The sequence below is a fragment of the Cavia porcellus genome, unplaced genomic scaffold (genome assembly GCF_034190915.1).
Source record: "Cavia porcellus strain 051 isolate PalLab524CR breed Dunkin Hartley unplaced genomic scaffold, mCavPor4.1 scaffold_3, whole genome shotgun sequence".
In the NCBI taxonomy this organism is placed as follows: domain Eukaryota; kingdom Metazoa; phylum Chordata; class Mammalia; order Rodentia; family Caviidae; genus Cavia; species Cavia porcellus.
Genome location: NW_026947486.1, coordinates 83674892 through 83696130, shown reverse-complemented (window position 1 = coordinate 83696130; position 21239 = coordinate 83674892). Strand labels below are relative to the sequence as shown.

At 35.7% G+C, this 21239-nt stretch overlaps 1 pseudogene; it reads left to right on the top strand.

Moving 5' to 3' along the window:
• The first annotated feature begins 15945 nt into the window (after positions 1-15945).
• Positions 15946-17870, top strand: LOC101788129 (serine/threonine-protein kinase tousled-like 2; annotated as a pseudogene).
• Positions 17871-21239: the final 3369 nt, after the last annotated feature.

The following is a 21239-nucleotide window of genomic DNA, read 5'->3' as shown; positions in this document are numbered from 1 at the left end:
TTCATGTATTTATGGGCCATTTGAACTTCTCTTATTTTTTTTATTTTTGTTTAAAAAACAAAAACAGACCAAAAACAAAATAATAGGAATTTAAACCTGGTTAATATATTATTATTATGGCCTAGCTCTAACCAATGTGCCTCCGTCCTGTTCTATATGCGCCGTTTTGATAGGATTAAATTTCCATTTACAGGAAAGACTTAAGTTTCAGGTTCTTGTACATCCCCTCAACCCCCCTTTGCATGTTTCTGCAAGGTGTGCTGTTCCGGGAAAATGTTTAACCACAGAGAGCACCGGAATGTACCTAGAATCCCAGAAGTTATCTGAAATAGGTCAACAGCTTTGCAGTTTTTAGCTTTAAAAATCTGCCCTTAGTCTGTTAGGTGCACAGTCTTCCATATTGGCTACTGGAGGCTGCATTGCCAGGCCTGGAAATAAAGCCTTTGCTCCAAATTTCTTAATTTCTTGCTTCCTTGGATTTTATTCCGGGTTCCAAACTATCACAATTATGTATTGTTATCTTCAAAGTAGTTGTTCAGATTACAAGGTATAGGCATGAAAAAAGATAATTAAACAATTGAACAATGAAAGCACAAATTGTTCTTAATGAACTAACGGAGATTAGTAGTATAATGTATATATATATATATATATATATATATATATATATATATATACACATACACACATACACATACACACACACACAGAAAGAGAGAAAGAGAGAGAGAGAGAGAGAGAGAGAGAGAGAGAGAGAGAGAGAGAGAGAATTTTTCCCTTCTTTCTTTACTCCTTTTCAATATCCCAGTAGTGTGGCTATTTTTTTTTTAATTTTAAAGAGGATAAAAACAAGGAGAATAAAACTCATCAAAATAAACTACTATAAGTGATACTGATATTGGAGAATGAAGCACCTGACACTATAAGTCCAGAGTAAACTCGTATTCTTTAAAATGGAACAATCAATTTTAGCAATTGGGGTGAAGAGCAGAAATATATTTTGAGAGAAAGAAAGCTTCTATCACAGAGAGAGAGAGAGAGAGAGAGAGAGAGAGAGAGAGAGAGAGACAGAGACAGAGACAGAGACAGAGAAGGAAGAGATTCCGGGTGGGTTGTCAATGATTCTGTATTTTCTCAGGATTTTTATAGAGTAAAACCATGAATTGAGGTGAGTATAAAGTGGGGAAAAACTGGGAACTCGCAAGGCAGATGGGCGCAAGTTCAGACAGAACTATGTTCAACCAATAAGTTTAATTGCTCAGGTAATGTTGACCAAATAAGGGACAAATGGGAAAGCAAGTCACATAGCAAGTGAGCAATCTTTATAGATCAGTGACTCTTCCTGTAGGGGATTGGGATGGTGACTCCTCACTTCTCAAAATAATACATACCTAATTCTTAAGAAAATACTTAAGGGTGTGGTCTCATTTGTTTTGCTTTCTGTCCTGAGATCTGACTCACAGAAAGAGATATATGTCTCTTCCCAGGTCACCAGACGTCTGGTCCTCTGTGTCAACTTCTCTGAGCACCTAGCCCTGTCTGACTACTTGTAATATTTTTATCTATCTCAGCTGCCTGTAACAATACAGGACTTCAAAACCTTACAAAATCAGCAATGCTTAACATAATGCCTTTCTTTGTCTTCAAAAAGGCTGAAGATACATTTGGATGTAGTAAAAAAAAGTAAACTGAACAAAATAGAGTAGAAAAAATAAAAATTAAAAAATGAATGTTGGTTGGAGATTTAGATCAGCAGGATAAGCACTTGCCTGACAAGTGTGAGGTCATGAGTTCAAACCCCAGTACCAAAAACAAAAAACAAAACAATGAATATAATAAAGGACTTCAAATTAAGATAATAGTAAATCCAAAATGGCTATCATAATATGTCTTGCTATGTTTTAAATAGCTACTCTTGTCATCAGAAATGCCATAAACAATGCAAAAGGGAGTAAATCCAACTCAAGAAAACAATAAAAATGGTATGGTTTCCAGGCAGGAATAACCTCCTGGTGAGGCCTGGTTCTCACCCTCCCCAGTCCACATTTGGCACTGACTCATGGGGAGAGGCTTGAGTGTGGTTATCCCCACTGAGACCCCAGAACATGCATGGCATTGGTTTTCAGGCAGGGGTCACCTCCTTGCGAGGCCTAGTTTTCTGTGAGCTAAATTTTTTAAATAATTTTTTTTTAAATTTTGTCTTAAACAAAAAATACAAGAAACAAAAGGGACAAACAACAATAACAAAAAACCCAAAACAATAACAATGTAGGCCTTCAAAACAAGGTAGTGGAAACTAAAACAAGGGCCGCTATTTGTATAGTTATAATGAAAAGAGTTGCTCAGATTACCAGATATAGACCAGCAAAATTAATCTAATCCTATGAATATTGACTATTTTGATCCAAGAACTAATAGAATTAGTATCGCAATCATCTTAGCTACCTTAAGTGTATGTTAACAAATTTATATCATTTTTATTTTTTCTTCCTGTTTTTCTCCTCTTCCAAGTTATTTTTCCCCTTTGAGAAGTTTCTTATCTTTGCACAATATTTACTGAAAGTTTTGGATCTGATTTACTCTTTCATTTTTTTACACTAGAGAAAAATATGATATTCACAAATATGAGTTGGATTTATTTCACTTATGAGTGTGGTCTTCAAGTTACATCTATTTACATATAAAAGCCTAAATGTGATCTTTCTTTATACCTGAGTAGTACTCCATTGTATAAAAATACCACATCTTTTATATCCATTCCTCAGTTGATGAGCATTTTGGGTGTTTCCAAGATTTGGCTATTACAAATTTTCCTGCTACAAAAATGGGTGCATATATACCACTATAGTATGAAGTTTTCAAATATTCTGGGAATATGCCCAGAAGCTGGATACCTGAGTCAAATGGGACTTCCAATTCCAGCTCTCTGAGGAACTTACACACTGATTTCCACAGTGGTTGTATCAATCTACACTCGGCACCAACAATGCAGAGAAGTTCCTTTTTCCCCACACTCTTTCCAGCAATTATTGTTTTCTTGCCCCTGACCATTCTTTCTTGAGTGAGAGAGAATCTTAGTGTTGTTTTAATTTGCATTTCTCTAATGATGAACAATGCTGAACATTTTTTCTTATATTTATTTGATGTTTGTATTTCTTCATCTGAGAAGTGTATATTCATCTCAGATGCCCATTGTCTTATTGAGTCTTTGAATTTTTTAAATTCTTTATATGTTCTACATAGTAGTCCTTTATCTGAGGCACAGTTGACTAAGATTTTTCCCAATTTTTTGGTTTTCTTTCCACTCTGTTGGAGATTTCTTTGTACATGCATAAACTTTTTTCTAAGACTAGATCTCAGTTGTTGATTACGCAAAGTCTTTCCCATGTAGTTTGATTTTCCATCAATTCTCTGCCTACTGCTATGTTTTCAAGTTTTCTATGTACTTTGTCTTCCAGAAGATGTAGTGTTTCTGTTTTAGTATTTAGATCTTTGATCCATTTTGACTTTAGTTCAGTGCATTGTGATAGGATGGGTCAAGTTTTAGTTTTAGGCATATAGAGAGCCAGTTTTTCTAGCACCACCTATGAAGAGGCTATCTTTCTTCAGGTGAAACAATTTGAACCCTTTTTCAAAAATAAGGTGGTTGAGTGTATTTGTAGCTGTGATTGTATCCTCTAATATGTTTCATCGATCTTCAGTTCTGTTTTTATTCCTGATTATGCTGATTTTATCACAGTAGCTTTGTAGTATAACTTCACGTTAAGGATAGTGATGCCTCCTGCCTTGTCTTTGTTGTCCAGAATGGTCTTTGCTTTTCTTGGTCTCTTTTGATTCCAGATGAATTTTAGAAATAATTTCTCTAGATCCGTGGCATATGCCTATGAAAATTTGATTGCAATTGCATTAAATTTGTATAACAGTTTCACAATGTTTGTGCTTCCTATCCATGAGCAAGGAATGTCTTTCTATATTCTGAAATCTACCTCAATTTTATTTTTCAGAGTACTATAGTTTTCACTGTGTACATATTTTACTTCCTTTGTTACACTGATTCCTAATTTTTTTTTCTTTCTTTCTTTTTTTTTTTTTTGGATGCTACTGTGAAGGGTGTGGTTTCTCACGTCTCTCTCAGAGAATTATTTTGTACAGGAATGCTATTAATTTTTGAATGTTGACTTTGTATCCAGATACATTGCTGAATTTGGTTATCACATCTAGAAGTCTTTCAATCGAGTTTTGGAAATCTTTTATGTAGTGTATCATGATATCTGGGAATGATAATTTAACTTCTTCCTTTCCTATCTTTATTCCTTTTATGTTGCTCTCTTGTTTAATTGCTCTAGCTAATTTTTCCAGCACTATATTGAAATAGGAGTGGTGACAGTGGAGATACTTGTGTTGGTTCTTGATTTTAGAGTGAAAAATTTTAGTTTTTGATCATTTAATATGATGCTGGATGTTCATTTGGAATAGGCTGCTGTAATCAGCCTATTGATGCAAAGACTGTCCAAATTTTCTGTAGGGTTCTTATCATGAATGAGTGTTGGATTTTATCAAAAGTTTTTTTTTTCTGTATCTATACATATAATCATGTGATTCTTATCGTTGTCTTTGTTGATACAGTATATTGTGTGTATTTATTTGCTTATTGTTGAAACATCACTGCATTCCTGGGATGAATCCCACTTCATAGTGTTATCTTCTGTATGACTTCCTGCATTATGATTTGCCGGTATTTTATGGAGGATTTTAACATCTATGTTCATTAAGGAGATTAGCCTTTAGTTCTCTTTTTTTTTGGTTGGATCTTTCTCTGGTTTTGGTATCAGGGTAGTACTTGTTTCCGGGAATGATTTAGGGAGACTTACTCCCATTTCAATTTCATTGAAGAGTTTGAGGAGTTTTGGAATTAAGTCTTCCTTAAATTTCTGTACAATTCAGCTGTGAATACATCAGGACCTGGTCTTTTCTTTGTCTGTAAGATTTTAATTACATTTTCAATTTCATGAACTGAAATTGGATTATTCAGCTGTTTTATATCTTCTTGATTCAGCTTCCATAATTCCTGTTTCTAAGAATCTGTCCATTGCTTTTGTGTTATCAAACTTATGAGAGCAAAGATTTTTGAAATAGGTAATGATGATCTGTATTTGCATATACTCTGTAGTTTCACCTTTTTATTCCTTATTGCATGAATTTGAGATTTTTCTTTCATTTTTTAATAAGGTTTGCTAGGGGCTTATCAATTTTACTTATTCTTTCAAAGAATCAACTCTTTGATTCCTTAATTCTTTATACTGTTTCCTTAGTCTCAATTCCATTAATTTTGTTCTTTCATTGTGTTTATCATTCCATTTTTTACCTGAGTGATTATTTATTATCTGATTTCCTTTACAGTTTCATGGAATTTTTTCTTTATTTCAGTTGATATCACTTTAGAAGTTTCAGTTGTGTGGCTTATGCTTTCTTGTATGTTTGTTTCTCCTAGGCTTGTCTGAGATGGAATAGAGTTTTGAGATTTCATTTTGCTCTTTTGTTTTGTTCTTTCCTGTATTCCCCTTGGGCAGCTGAATGGAAAGTCTCAGTTGTTTTCTGTGCTGATGGCTGTCTATACTGTAGGGGGTTTCACCTAGCTGAGTGTGGGTCATTATGCATGCCTTACCAGGTCCTTAGTGGCACTTGGAGGCTCCCAAATTGATGGCATATGCTGCAAAGATCTTCTTTATGTCCCACATGGCGCACTGAGACTTTGCAGCTGTTTGGGATCACTCTTTGGGGACCTATCAGGTTCGGGGTGATCACCAAGATGGCATGGCTAGGTGGAGTATGCTGTGCTGGCCTTAATCTCTTGCCACAAATCACACCAATGCTCCACAGCTGCTTGGGTAGTGGAGTGGGGCCCTCCCAGGACCTGAGTGACACACCAAAGCTCTCTGTCTGCTGCAGGTCACTGAGAAGAGCCCTACCAATTCTGGATTGATGCACCAAGGCTTCCTGCCTGCTTAGCATTGCTGGATGGAGCTCTACTAGATTCTGGGCAGTGTACTAAGGCTTCACAGCTGGGTGGAGTATGCTGTGCAGACCTTCGGCTTGCACTACATGGAGCACTGAAGCTCCCTAGCTGATCTCTCTGACTCGCATCATTGGGCCTTTGAATTCTTTATATATTCTATATCATTGTCCAAAAAAAAAGCTGGCAAAATTTTACATGTTTTATGTATTGTCTCTTTAACTTGATAAAGATTCCTTTACTATGCAGCAGCTTTTAATCTGATATGATTTCATTGGTTGGTCCTTGATATTATTTATTATGTAAATACAGTTCTATTACAAAAGTCTTTGGATACCCCTGTGCCTTCAACAGTTTTACCTATTTCATTTACCTGAAAATTAAATGTTTCTGTTTTAATACTTAGGCCTTTGATTTATTTTGATTTTAGTTTAGTACACAGTGAGGAATACTTGTCTAAATTTAGACTTCTACATGTGGACTTTCAGTTTTTCCTGCACTATTTGTTAAAAAGGCTGTCTTTCTCCAATATATTTTTGACACCTTTGTCAAAGATCAGATGGCAGACTATGGCACGAATTGTTGCTGAATGCTCTATTCTGTTCCATTTTTCCATGTATCTGTTTTTCTGCCAGTACCATATTGTTTTCTTTACTGTGACTTTGTAATATAACTTCAAATCCAGCATTATGATACTTCTTGATTTGCTTTTGCTGTCCCATATTGCTTTGGCTATTCTGGGTTTCTTCTGTTGTCATATGAATTTGTTTCTAGTTATGTGACCATGAATGTTGATATTTTTAAGTGATTCCAGTAAATTTGCATGTCCATTTTTGAAATATGGCCAATGTGACCATATTGGTTCTGCCTATTCTGGAACATGGGGTATCTTTCCATTTTCTAATGTCTCTTTGATATCCTTTTTCAGAATACAGCATCATTTTTTTTGCTTTAGAAGTCTTTTTATATACTTGGTTAGATTAATTCCTAGGTATTTAACTTTTCTTGATGCTATTATGAATAATATTGCTCTCCTTATATTTTTCCTGTTAACTATGAGTGCACAGGAATGCTATTTATTTTTGTGTTCTGAATTTAGCTTGAATATTTCTAATGATGAACGATATTTTTATGTATTTATTGGTTGTTAATATTTCTAATTTTGTAAAGAATATACCAACTTATTTTCATTTTTAGATTTTAGTTTTTCATTATTCATTTATTTGTATAATTATGTTTACTTTTAAATACACAAAAATGCATATAGACATAGTATGGCACATATATATTATTTCTATTCCTATACTTATTAGATATCTTTATCTAATCTACCCATTTGCTCTCTGTATGCTAGAGATATTTTAATTTCTTACCATGTACAGTTTCTATGATATCACCTTATCAATTATTTTGAATGTATTTACTTATAGACTATGGAAATTTCAGAGCACATGCAAACGCAATTTAAATAGCACTGAGGAGTCCTGGAAAAAGAAAGGTGCAAAGGCTTAGCCACTCTTATTAAGGATTCAAAGATACCAATGCCCTGACCTTTGAAATATGACAATCCTAAATAGAAAAGAATAGTAGGGGAAAACTTAACACAGTTCAATTTACCACAATCTATATCACAGCTGCAGCAGTGGAATGAAGCATGATATGATGATTGTGTGTATAATATATAATCAATGCCAATATTTATTTCACATTAGAAATTCTGAACTTGAGAAAGTTTTGGAGAGAACTGACTTTTCTATATAGAAATTTAATGTAAATTTTATTAAAACTAAATCTATTGGAAACTAAATCAGGTGTCACATGTGTATCCATGAATAAATATCACCAGGAGGCAAGGTATATACCTCTAAATACCTTGAGAAACCACTGGAGAGTGGGAGGCTTGAAAAAGTAAATAAATCACTTTCCAGTATTACCCATACTTATTGGGTTTTGGTATCATTAAAGTATTTTGGAAAAGACAAACATAATCTCAGAACTAATAATAAAACCTAAATTTTCCTGCATGCTGAGTGCCACTGAATGGGAATTTGCCCAAGTTTTGTGTTATTTCTCTTGAAAAAGTATATATCACTGATTTTTGACTTGTAACTTTACTTTTGAAATACCACTCCTCTGATGAGGCTACATACACAGTAACATGCTATGTGTTTTGTTTTTTGGCTGTTCCTCATCTTTTCCAAGGTCTTGCGTAAGTAGAATCACTGCAGTGAAATAAGCATTAAAAAGCCACCCTTCTGGGAAAGCACACACTGCTCCTCTATATGCTGACACAGTCAGCACAAATATAGCCAAAATTCCCATCAAGCTTCAGATAAACAGCCCAAGGAGAAATGACCCTTGTGTTCATATTAATTCAGCATCATGAAAAGTATTTCTTTTGACTCTGATTTTTTCTATTTATGGGTCTTTTTGTTTTTAAAATGAAAAGCATTAATAAAAGAATAAAAATGATAACATAGTTTGACACACGTGTCAAAACAAAATAATAGGAGCTTAAGAATGGTTAAGATTAAGATTACAAGATATAAGCATGTAAAATGATCAAACAACAAAACAATAAAAGCACAAATAATTCTTTTTGAATTAGAGAGATTAATACTATAATCATCTATCTTGTATACATATATATATATGTATACAAATGCATATATACACATATATGTACGTATATAATCTTTTTTCCTGTTTCTTTTCTCTTCTGTCCTATCTCAGGTATTCTTTCCTTTTGAGCAGTTTCTTTCTGCTTTACTTTCACAATATCTATTGTAAACTTTAGATCTTATTGGTTCTTTCAGTTTTTTATGCTAGGGAGACAAGATATGCTAGATATTTGTGCATGTGCTCAATTCATCCTTCTTTATAGCTGAGTGGTATTCCATTGTATAAAAATATCACATCTTTTTTTATCCATTCCACAGTTAATGGGTATTTGGGTTGTTATCAAGATTTAGGTACTATACAGTGTGCTGATATAAACATAGGTATACATATTTCATTGTGGTTATGATGTTTGCAATTCTTCTGGGAAAATACCTAGGAGGAATAGCTGGATTGAATGGGATGTCAAATCCCAGTGTTTTAAGGAAACTCCGTACTGATTTTCACAGTGGTTGCACCATTATACAGTCCCACCAACAATGAAGAAGCATTCCTTTCTCCCCACAGCTCTGCCAGCATTTGTTATTGGTTGATTTCCAGATGTTAGGCATTCTTTATGGAGTGAGATGAAATCTTGATGTTGTTTTAATTTGAATTTCTCAAATGACTGTTAATGCTGAACATTTTTTTCATATATATATTTGCCATTTGTAATTATTCAGCTGAGAAGTGTGCATTCATCTTAGATGCCCTTGTTAGGATCTAGTCTTTGAATTTGGAGGGCCTGATATTTTTTTTAACTCTTTACATGTTCTAGAAAGAAGTCTTTTGTCTGCGGGACAGTTGTCTAAAAATTTTCCCATTCTGTGGGCTTTCTTTTCACACCTTTAGTGATTTCTTTTGATGTGCAAAAGCTTTTAATAAGAGGAGATCCCAGTTGTTTCTTCTTTGAAGTACTTCCCATCAGTTTGCTTTTTATTTGTAAACTCTCTGCCTACCTCTGTGTCTTCAAGATTTTTTACCTACCTAGTCTTCTAGTAGATTTAATGTTTTTATTTTAATGTTTAGATCTTTGATCCATTTTTACATTAGTATAGTGCATGGTGTTATACATAAGTCTAGTTTTAGTCTTTTAGCATGTGAAAAGCTGGTCCCGATCTTGAATGGTGAATCTACACCACTCCAGTTTTTTTTTTTTTTTTTACTTCCAAAAATATGTGACAAATAATGTTTCTTACAAACAAAGAGTATTTAACTTACTTAAATGGCTTTGTATTGTATAAACGATGTTAAGCCTATTTAAGTGTGTAAGACAGGAGTGAGACAGACCTCAGTAAGAATCTTCTCTGGAAAAATCAATTGTGAACTGTTTCTCCTCTGATGCTTGTGTGTCATTCCACCCTGCCTTTGAACCAGCCTATGGTGGACTGAAAACTCTATCAACTGTGAATTAAAGCTTTACTCCTGTAACTTTGGGGGTCAAGAAAGGAAGTGAGACACATGTCATAGATTGTACAAAAGAAATAGATATAGTAGTAAAAACAAAGGTGAAAAATTTAAAAAGCTTAATGTGTTGTGTGTGCCAAGAGATGGAAATATATTCATGAATTTAAGAAAAGGATACATACACTTATGGAACTTATGTTGTTCAATATTCGAGCTCATACTTTATCGTACAACCTCTCATTATATATGAGTCTGAAATATAGAGTAACACATCAGTAAGGAAGGCTTTTTTAATGTATTGAGGTAGAGAAATCGAACACTGATTTTCATATTACATGACTCTAATACTGGGAAAATACAATTAGTTTAATTGTACTTGCATATGCAAATCCTTTGAGTTAGGTCATGGATAATCCAAAAAAAGATGTTATCTTTCAAGCTTGTCCATTTATTTATAAATATATCAATGTGCCATACTCATAATCAAAATAAATCTAACTCACATGTATAAATACCAAACGGTTTCCCTAATGTAAGAAATGGTAAAAATACATAAAAGTATGTGGTAAGCATGATTCCCTATTATACTGCTTTGAAGCTTTATAGTGCTTTCATTCATTAATTGGAATGGTTTTATTCCGGTTTGTTTGATTTTGTCTGTGATGGTATGAACAGCTATTTTGAATAAAAGAAGACATAATAGCTAGTGATGATTTAATATCATCTTGTTTTGAAGTCCCACCAAGCTTTTGTTCTTCTGTCTCCATAAGTTTTATCATATTGGATTTTATTATATGTGATAGTATAAACAAAATTTTATAGACAAGGAGATAATATAGAAACCATTGTTCATTTTCTGTTAGTTGGTTCTGAATACCTTGTGATACTTTCATTCTCTTTAATGATTTTACACTATATTTTTATGCTTGATACTATAGTATATGAAGGTATACTCAAATATTTTAAGGAGAGAGACACTATGGTAGCTACTGTTATATTGGGTTCTCTTGTGGTGACACACTATGTTGCTTAAATTTTTCTGTTCTGACCTGTGTTGTTATGTTCCCTTTTAGCTTAATCTTTTTTAAAAATTAAAAAAAAATGTTATCTTTAAAAAAAATTTTTATTTTGGGGGCTGGGGATTTAGCTCAGCAGCATAAGCACCTGCCTTGCAAACAGGCAGTCGTGAGTTTGATCCCCGGTACCGATAAAAAGGAAAAAGGCAAAAAAAAATCATTTTGAAAGTGTACAACAGAACAAGACAGAATAAAGCCAAATAAGATTGTACAGTGAAATTGGTATAGAATTTCACAGCAGATTACCGGGATAACAATAATAGGTATCACAGTATATTTTGTTATCTTTATAATAATTCTTTCAATCATGTATATCAAAATGAGATGAAATGTAAAACACTATAGAACTTATCAAAACAGAATATTGAATAGAGCAGTACCATTAATCAGAAAAGAGCAAAACAGTAATAAAAATATTTGCCTTCAAGGAGATGGTAGAAGAAAGTCCCCTTTATTTGCTATGTCAACCTCCCAGGAGATGCTCAGATTTCTGGTTCCCATTTGCTAATGGGCGGTGGGGGGGGATAGATGGGGGGTAGGAGAAGTGGGATATTTGACTCTAGGCTGTGCATCAGTAGGTTCACTATTGCTTAGCAGGGAGGCAGGCTGGTTGCTTGGCTTCCCAGGGTCTTAAGTTCCAACATGGCATGGATCTGAGGAGCTACTGCTGGTTCTCCCCCTGGAAGGGCCGCTGTCTGCCACACCGCCACCGCTTACCAGGGAGGGGAAGTGATTGCTTGGCTTCCCAGTGTCCTAAGTTCCAACATGGCGTGGATCTCAGGAGCTGCTGCTGGTTCTCCCCATGGAAAGGCTGCAGTTTGCCCAACCACAACTGCTTACCAGGGAGAGGAGGTGCTTGCTTGGGTTCCCAGTATCCTAAGTTCCAACATGGCATGGATCTCAGGAGCTGCTGTTGGTTCTCCCCCAGGAAGGGCCACAGTTTGCCAGACCACCACCGCTTACCAGGGAGGGGAAGTGATTTCTTGGCTTCCCAGTGTCCTAAGTTCCAACACGACGTGGATCTCAGGAGCTGCTACTGGTTTTCCCCCTGGAAGGGCCGCAGTCTGCAAGACTTCCACTGCTTACAAGGGAGGGGAGGTCAAAAGATGTTATCTTTACATCAGTGCATCATTTCAGGTGCATTATTTGATTCTGAGGGGAAGTAGGAGACATTTTTAAATCTTTATAAACTTATGGCAATTTCCTGCATTAGGCAGACCTTTGTCTTTCTGAAGTTTATACTCAGATTTTTCTAGAACAAAAGTATTCTAATAAAGAATAACCTTTTAAAAATTCTGTGAATATAGTGAAATGAAAACTATTCAAAGAAAATAAGAATATCTATGAAGAACTTAGACAAGCAGGGAAATAACTCCTATATATATTATTATGGAAGAGATTTACAAGACAGACTTTCCTTGTGCAGTTTGTTGGTCATTATTTAAACTCCACAGTCTAACACAAATCTTCCTTAGGGTTCTTTTCCTTGATCTTTGTTGGTTATACTCTTTTCAAAGGCATGTATCCTAACAGGAGAAAATACTATGAAGCTAGGAAAACAGGTATGTGTGTGCACTAGAGAGGTCAAAGTTAATAAAAAACAGTATCTAGGCTTTAGGCAGACTTCTTTTTACCTACAACAACATAAAAAAATACAGAAACCTAATGTATCAGATGTTTTCTTCATAATCCTTGAGTTACAATCCTTAAGAGATGTACAATTTTCCCATATTTGTATTATTTTTAGTATCTGAAATTTCATATACAAAAATATAACAATTAGTAATATATAGTAATATATAAGATAACTAAAATTACTATACTACTAATTGTATTAATTATTGGAAAAGAACAGTTAATACACTCATGTTTAGGTCAATTTTACATGTCTATATGTGTTAATCTAAGGAATCCTCTTGAAGGTAACAATACGCAATATTATAACCATTGTCAAATTCCTATCATCTTGTTTTGTAAAACTACACTGTTACTGTATTTGGTTCCTTGTTGTTTGTTTGTTTGTATTGTTTTTTGCTTTTCTTTTGTGTGTCTTTTTAATCTTAAGTTTAAAAAGGAAGGCCGAGGATTTAGCTAAGTGGCATAATTGCCTGCCTTGCAAGCTCATGGTCATGAGTTTGATCCCTAGTCCAAAAAAAAGTTAGAAAAGTAATATATATTAAAGAAGAAGAGTGAAGTATTTAAAAACATGTCAGAGAAGGATAAATAGCTTTTAGATGATTTCTTCATATTAAATATCTAATATTAAAGAAGAATAGCAAGTTCAAAAATAAGTTTCAATGTAATCAGTTCCATTTATGGTCATTCTTACTTTAGCACAAAGATTCTCTACTTGTGGACACCATCTGCTTCATTCATTACGTATGTATGTGTTAATTTTATACTCTTTAAGAAAGCACTGAACAATATCTGATAGATTCAATGAATAATGCCAACACTATTACTGCTTATATGAAGTTTACCTTGTACTAATAAAGGAGTAGAAGCAAACAAAAATGCACACACACACACGCACAGCACACATATATGTTATATATTTGTATAAATACTATATATATATATATATATGTGTGTGTGTGTGTGTGTGTGTGTGTGTGTATGTGTGTGAGGGTGGATATTTGTGTGTGTGTAGGTCTATATCTATATTTATATGTATGTATGTTTATATTTGCTAAAAAATATTTAGTAACAATTTGAAAGTTGTTCATAATAATAGTGGCTTAACATGCCTTGAGTACCACATGCCCTACATTCACTAAATGCTTAATATCCATTGTCTTATTTACTCAATATTTATAATACTCTGAGTAATGTGTTAATCATTGAAGAAATTGATATTCAAAGAGGCAAAATGATTGGTTTAAAGTTTTATGCAAGAAGCAATTAGGATTCTAATCTGAATCTTTGAAGAATAAAGTCAAACTCTTCACCATGATACTAGGATTTGTTTAAATAATTTTGTCCTCACTGAAGATGGAAACTACATATACAGTTCCCTTTCTGGGTAAACTATGTATGTAAGGAGTGAATTCTTCTACATGCTTAAAAATATTACATGGCAGGTGAGCCTCGTTGGCTCTGGGAAAGTTGTGGTGCCTTGTAAGTCCATCCTGTCTACAGTGTAAATAGGCTGATGGTAGTAAATATGTGTTACAAGCACAGTAAGTTTTCTGGGCTTTAACACAAAGAAAAGGAAACATCAGGTATCTGGTGAGGTTCTGGGATCCAGGAACCTTTAATTATATGCCTTATTTCTCACTTCACTATGCTTAGATGTAGTTTCTGCACATCTTTTACATCTCTAAAGAGATAGTAGTGTGAAATATACCAAGAATAGCCAGATTTTTCTCTAAAATCTTCTGCTTGTCAGTCATATAGACATAACAGAAGCTATAAAGTCTGTGCGTTAGCCTCTTGCTCCAGTTGCTATCATTGTAAGAAACAGTTTGTTTTTTGCCTGCATTTTCCTCCCAGCTGCTTCTGGATGTGTCAAGGGAGGTGAGCTAAAACTCAACCATTTCTGCATATTGATGACCCGACAGGTGCGTTATACAGAGGCATTTATTTCTTGCTTTCTCACTTAATGGAAACACTTCTTGAGTTACACTTCTGGAAATGGGATTTGAAGAAACATACCACAGGTCAAATACTGAGCCAGTGGCATGCTGGTGATACCATAAAGTAAAGCAGGGGATCGGTGTTTGGTCTGTCATGCACATTTCTTTCCTGACATCTGTTCATCTGTAGCATCTTTATTGATTCGTTTTAATTAACTGACATTGTTACTAACCTCAACACAGAGACCCATCAGAAATTAGATAAATTCTCTGATGAAAAAGAATGAGGAAGCATTGATACCACAAATTTTAGGAATAAGAAGCAGTGTTCACTATCTGCCATGTGTGTTATAAAAGGAACAAAAGCTGACAGCTGACACATGTCAAACAAAATGAAAACTAGGGGAGAGAAAGGCCTCTACAGCTCACAGTGAAATAATAAGACTGTTTCCTAAAACAGAAAATCTATACCCTTAAAAAATGGAGGAAAAGGTTATAGTTTCACACTGTCTACTGCACACTACTAGAACAATGCTCACTGCAAAAAGTATGTACTGCAGATGGGGTTTACATAAAAACTTCTATATAGAATAGACAAGGAATCAGGGGATCAAAGACTTATACGCAGCATAAGCTATACACTTTGCATCTAGCCAAACCCAGCTAAAACACTTCACAAAATAGAGCAATTGTAAATCAAAATGTGAAGGTACTTGTATAGAATTCGACAGCCTAAAGTCAGGCCCAAAATCCTGACAGTTCTTTAGGTTTAGTGTTCTTTCACTGTATCACAGTGCTTTGGTTTCCCTACTGAAAGGTATGAAAAGGAGAAAGTAATACATTTTTCCTTTGATACTCTCATGTCTGATTTCTGTTATTCTTATAAAACAAATGATCCAGACTTCCCTTGGCCATTGTTCAGAGCCAGGATGCTGGTCTCACACCCACCATGGTCATCCTGGCCCAGGTCCACTGTCAGGGGCCTGGCTTTGTACTGGAGCCCTGGGATCTCTGCCCTCCATGGCCCCCTTCCCTCACCTGCCCTCTTGTGGAGCCCAGGCCCTGGATATTGCTCCCTGGGCTGGGATTTGTGGCTCTCAGATGTCCTGGCTCCATACTGGGCCTACCCAGGAGGAGAGCAGACCAGCCAGCAGCCTGGCCAGGTCAGAATTCCTCCTAGGAACAGTGTGGAGTGGTGGTGGCAATGATCATAGAAATGATAGAAGAACTGCATAGTGAATATCGCAGGAATTATTAAAGACCAGGTTTCCTGGAGTTGAAGTTAGTAAGGTGCAGCTCAGTAGTGAATCATTCAACCAGTTTGTATAGTGTGGGATCCTTGAGTGATAAGGAAGAAGAGACTGCTGAGAAAAAGCAGAACTGAAATAGAGGAATGAAAGTCCCAGCCTACTAGTTGTCCAGTATGAATTAGTGTTCTCTAAAATTAAAGAATGAATTTTAGGAACAGTGCAGGTTAAGAGCAGAACTAGGTTATTGAGAGAAAGAAAGGTTCTGTCTGAGAGAGAAGGAGTCACGAGTTGGTTGCCGATGACTCTGTCTTTTCTAGGGACTTTTATAGAGCAAAAACCACAAGGTGATACAGGTCCAAAGTGGGGAAAAATGGGAACTCACAAGGTGGGCGTGAATTGGGACAGAACTATGGTCAACCAAAAAGATTGGTTTTTCAGGTAAAATTAATCAAATTGAGGACAAATGAGGAAGTGAGTAACATAGAAAGGGGGTATGCCTAAAGAGCAGTGACTCTTCCTGTAGGGGGTTGGGGTGGTCTTACTACCTATAATATTTTTATGTAACTCAGCTGCCTATAACAGAATGACTAGAGAAATTGGAAAAGAAAAGCAGAACAGTACAAAACTAGCCACGGGAAAAGCACTGTTAGGGGACATAAAATTAGTGATTACTTTGAGTTTGCTGGGGAAAATGAGGCAGGAACCAGCTCTAGCAGAAATGTTCCACCAGTTGCAGGATCTTCATCACAACATTCCTTATCCAGTCCTTTACTATAGCATGTGGAGCAGCCCCTCCATGGTTAGATGGAAGTGCCATGAAAGAGGCATCAGAGGAACACTATGCTCTTCCAGCCCTTATATCGGTGATGCTAGCAAAACTTCAACTTGACCTGGAGCAGTTAGCACAAAAGGGAGCTGGGCTTTGCTTTACTTTTCTATCAGCTCAATAAAACAGTCCCTATGCCACAGGATCTGTCAGCACAGAGCATTCCTGCATTTCCTGAGAGCAAGTCTCCATCTAGCACAGACAAAACCAGTCTGACCTCACAAATAGAAAAAAAAATAATCTGCACTAGGAAAAAAGGAAAAAAGAATAGAAGATTTATTAAAAGCCAACTGTGATTTAAAGTGGCAAATTGACAAATAGCAAAAGATGCTAGAGAAATGCAAAGAATGATTAAATAGGGGTTTCACAATAAGAAAGAAACTCCTTATAGCAAAGGCAAAATAAGAGAATATGGAATATAGTGATAAGAGAGTGCAGGATCATTTGAGATTGGGCCACTTCACTATTGTTCAACATGGGGCCCCCTTCACTGAATAATGGACAGAGGATTATGCTTCCCAGAATCTTATCAAACAACAGGAAAGATTAAATTCTAAGAGGAAAGAAATAGAAAGACAATGGAAAATGCTGGCAAAGCATAAATCTCATGCCATAGATCAGGCCACTCCTGAAACCATAAATGAGCAGAAACAATGGAAAAGCAATGCCAATGGAGCTGAAAATGAAGCACTAACTTTAGCAGAATACCATGAGCAAGAAGAAATCTTCAAACTCAGATTAGGCCATCTGAAAAAGGAAGAAGCACAGATCCAAACTTAAAAGGCTAGTGAGCGTTAGAAATTTACATATCAGGGAACTAAAAGGATGCATAATGAAGATGATTCACAATTTAAAGAACATCCAATACTGAATGACAGATATTTGTTGTTACATTTTTTTGGGTAGAGGAGGTTTCAGTGAAGTTTGCAAGGCATTTGATCTAACAAAGCAAAGACATGAGGCTGTAAAAATTCACCAGTAAATAATACCTGGAGAGATGAGAAGGAGAATTACCAGAAGCATACATGTAGGGAATACCATATTCACAAATAATTAGATCATCCCAGAAAAATTTTTATATTAATTATTATTATTATTACTATTTTGATACTGTGGATTGAACTCACAATGTCATGCTTTTCAGGCAGGTGTTTGGGCTGCTGAAAGGAGCCCACTGATGTGCAACAGTTGGCCTGTGACCCCTACTTGCTGCCTTCCTTCTGAAAATCTGTCTCCACTATTAGCTTTGCTGGAAATGCTGTTGCATCAACCTCTGGGGCATCCAATGACAGTTCTTCCAATTGAGATCTACTCCAAGGCCACAGACTGTTCAACACATGAGGCAGACAAGTGGCATTCAGCTGTGGGTTTGGAATATAGCAAATCTGAATGGATCTCATGAAACTTACACAGGTGCTTTTGTTTTCTTGCTTTTTTTTTTTTTTCAAACTTTAGAGCATGACAGAATCTATTCTCATTGAGGAGAAACTTTGGGCATCTCTGATCAGGCCTCATAGGAAAAGGCCCACCCAAGGTTCAGGCATCAATGGCTACTGTGGGTGGCTCCTCTAAGGGAGGAAAAAGAAAAAAAAAATGAAAAGAAAAAACTAGTTCCATGTACTGTGAGCTTAGAAACATAGACTCAGGGGTGTCCCTAATGAAATACGTCAGGTGAAGAATGTGTACTTAAAAATACAGACTGGCCTAGTCCAGTGTCTATATTTAAACGTATTCTTTTTTTTTTTTTTAAATAACATTTACATAACATCTCCTGAAAAGTTTGTAGCACAAAGGTTCAGCAGGGGATGGTGCTTGACCTTGGAGGAAAAAAGTTGCTACTACCCATTAAAGGCATTACAGTTAGTGTTTCCTATCTAAATAATTTCAAATTTTAAAACCATGCTGTTTTTCTCTTCTTTGTTTTTGAAATAATATATTTGGTCATACACTGAAACCCATATTAGCAAATACGTGGCAATATTCATTCCAACCAGATGCAGCTTTCTCCTCTATCTGGTCTCCTATTTACAACTGCTTCCCTCATCTCAGTGGGGCAAAAAAAGGAGTGACAGTACTGAGATGTGTGGATTTTTGTCATTGGACAAAGAATCAGGTTAGAAGATTTCAGCCTGGTATCTCTAGGATGGTGTCTCTAGGTTTCAACTATTTTTTCACAATTTGAACACTTGCAAGTTTTATTTGAAGTGCTATTTTGTTAAATAAAGATTCATCTGTCAATGCATTCCGCCTGGACCCTTTGAACACAGTAACTATCAATACTGTTCTAATGGTAGGCAGAAAAGGGCTATGAAGGCAAATGCTCTGGGGACCAATAATTCCTACCAACAGTCTTCATGTGCAAGCTATTGGTGCACATTTCTTGTTAACCATGTTATTAAAACTCAGTTAGTATAAGAAAAAATGATCCAACTGATTTTCAACATATTGCAAAAATGACAAATAGAAATCATGAAAGAATCAATTTCTTAATGTGATTATTTCATGTAGAAGTATACATTTTATTCACATAACTTCATATTTTAAGGTCGGTCACTCTTGTGCCTTCTTGCTTCCATTGCCTTTCTTCTTATAGTACAAAATTTTTAACTGTGGGGAATTTACTTGAATTTATAAATTAATGTTCTATGTATATTTAAAAATATGAATATAAAATGTAGGGTTGTTTTTCCAAGAGAATGTTTCAGAATCTTAGTGATTCTTGTTTTCCTAAAGGTTAGGCACAAGATAATATATATGAATTTAACAGCATTCAATTCATTTAGACTAATATATAGTCAGATATGAAAACCTAAACTTCAGCCACCCATGAACCATATATATGACAATGGTCCATCAAGATTATATTACTTAGAAATTTTGCATCTGCTTTAGTTTGTATAATCACACTATTACTTTTGTACAATAATGAAGTTACCAAAACATGCATTTCTCAGAGCATATCTTGATCTTTAAACAATATATGATTACTTACATATCATATTGTTCATCTATGTTCTTACATTTTCATTAAATTCTTGCATGATTAAAAATAATAACTTGTGCTTAGCTTGTACATTAAAACATAAAAGTAAGAATAAAGTTGAAGTTATAGATACTATAACTCAGAGTTACTCAGAAGTTGCTCAGTAAAATCCATAGTTACTGGGATGGAGAGATGTGCAATATCCAAAATTGGGAAACCAACTGTAAGGAAAAGCACACTTGATAAACTTTAGTATCTGTGTATTTAGAGAAAGAAACTTGGATATCTCTTAATTATGCAATTACTTATTGCCCAGGCCTGGTGACCGCATCATCTTATTTAAATTAAGGTTTTGGTATATTTTAGGTATACATCTTGGGAAAGGAACTATCACCATTATGAAGGAAACAAATACAGTAGCAGTTGCAGGGCTGCTGTGATTTGTGCAAATCCTAAGGACCACTGCTCAGGGTCCTCCTGTCCAAACTTTCTTCTCCAAGATATAGATATAGATATAGATATAGATATAGATATAGATATATAGACAGAGAAACTGAGAGATAAAGAGAGAAAAGAGAGACAAAGTAAAAGAGAGACAGACACAGAGAGAGAGACAGAGAGAGAGACAGAGAGAGAGAGACAGAGGGAGAGAGAGAGAGAGAGAGAGAGAGAGAGAGAGAGAGAGAGAGAGCAAGAAACACAGTAAAGAACCTCCTTAGATTAGGGCACTGGTTAAGGACAGGGAAGAGAATTAATGGGGGCAGTGACTGAATTAGGACTGTAGAGCCTTGCAAATAGAAAGAAACAAGGGTACAGTTCTGCTTAGAGTCTCAGAGTAAGGCTTTATGTGATTTATGGGACAATGTGTCGGATGAACAAGAACTGGCTGCAACTGATGGGATACATGGTTGAAGAAAAGACTGTGGAGCAGAGAAAGGGTTGGTGTTCTCCCACTGCCCCTGTCCAAACTGGAGTCTACCTCAGTACCTATGTGTTGTGTCACTCACCTTCTACCCATCAATCATTGCAGTGTTTGGTGCCTATACAGGATCTATCCCTCTCATCAGTGTCAGATAAACTCTGTGCCCCTTTGCGTACCTTCATGTTGACCCCCAAAGGCTAACAAACTCCTACCAAAATGAATTTCTTCACAGATGCCAAAAGTCCAACTCATGGGCTGAGTAGAGTCATTTGGAGAGGTGGGGTCAGAGAGCCAGGAGATGGAGAAGAGCAGCAGAATGTGCTACACAGTATGCTTGTCTGGACAAGTATGGGGTGTGCAGATATCAGTGGAAACACAGTGTCATGAGGAAAACTGTTCCTGAGATTAGTGGGAGACTGGCAGCTTGACCAGCCTTTCTGTGCTCTCTAACCGTCTAAGAGCACTGAAGGTGTCTGATCACAAGACAGAGGCAAAAAAACTTCCAGATAGTAACACCCACAAGGATGTA